This window comes from Galeopterus variegatus, unplaced genomic scaffold, assembly GCF_000696425.1.
Source record: "Galeopterus variegatus unplaced genomic scaffold, G_variegatus-3.0.2 Scaffold10114, whole genome shotgun sequence".
Lineage (NCBI taxonomy): Eukaryota > Metazoa > Chordata > Mammalia > Dermoptera > Cynocephalidae > Galeopterus > Galeopterus variegatus.
In genome coordinates, this window is record NW_007736225.1 from 2,805 (window position 1) to 3,875 (window position 1,071).

Below are 1,071 nucleotides of genomic sequence, written 5' to 3' on the forward strand. Positions count from 1 at the left end.
CCATGTTGCCTCAGTTTGGTTTACTTTTTTTAAATTATGGGGTTTTTTCCTAAATTTATTTTTTTTATTAGTATTATTTTACATTCTAAGGTATTGTTGAGCAGTTGTGGGGGAGAGGAGAAAGGGGAGGTAGATAAGATAGGAGGAGGAGGAAGGAGGAGTGGGCGTGGTTGAGGCCTGTGGCATCCCCCTCATTCTGGCAGGGGAGCCTGGGGGCTTCCTGCTGTGGCTGGTCGAGGCTGGGCTGGGTGCAGATGTCAGGGGGTTTGGCTGAGGCCCTCAGCCCTCCCCCCACCCCAGCTTGGGAGCCTGGGGGCTTCCCATCCTTCTAGGTTTTATAGGTGTTCTTTGGTGGTGTTAGACCTTTACTGGTTGATATCAGAACTTTGTCTCTGATCTGTGGGGTTTTGGTTTTTTCTTTCAGTTCTGTGTTGGATTATTCACTACCCACACCACTTAAACTCTGCACAGGAACTAATTTGTTGTCCTTTTGTTACTTCTAAAATGGGGTAATTTCCTGTGGGAACCAGCACTTGAGCCCTGTGGTTGAGCTAAATTGCTGCTTTGATGCTGATTCTCTTAGGAACGCTTTTTTTTGGCAGATCAGATTTTAATTGTTGACCTTGCAAGCTCTTCTGGGTCTTGTGAGGTCTCATACACCTGGGTCATATGGAATCTCTGGTCTTGGCCTGAGTCTTTTGAGGAAACTGCACCCCTGCAGTTCTATATTCCTCACCGGTCTCCACTGAGTGGTCCTGTGCTGATTGGAGGGCAGATCAGCTGTCCATGCTGTGCCCCAGTGTTCCCATGGTGGGCCAGTCTCCCCTACCCTCACACTCCAAACACTTCCCATGGGACAGGCCATGCACCAATCACTTGTGATGTGTCACTGGCCTCCAAGTAGCTTCTTTTTTCAGTTGTCTGTCTGTGGTCCTTTGCTCCTGCGTGGGTCCATGAGATCCCTGTTAGTGTTCTTGCTGGCCTGGGGGCCACCAGGGCCCTCTTCTCCCCTGCAGCCTCCAAGCAACTTCATACAGGAGTGGTTTTTGCCAGCTCTTGTTCTGTGTGCTC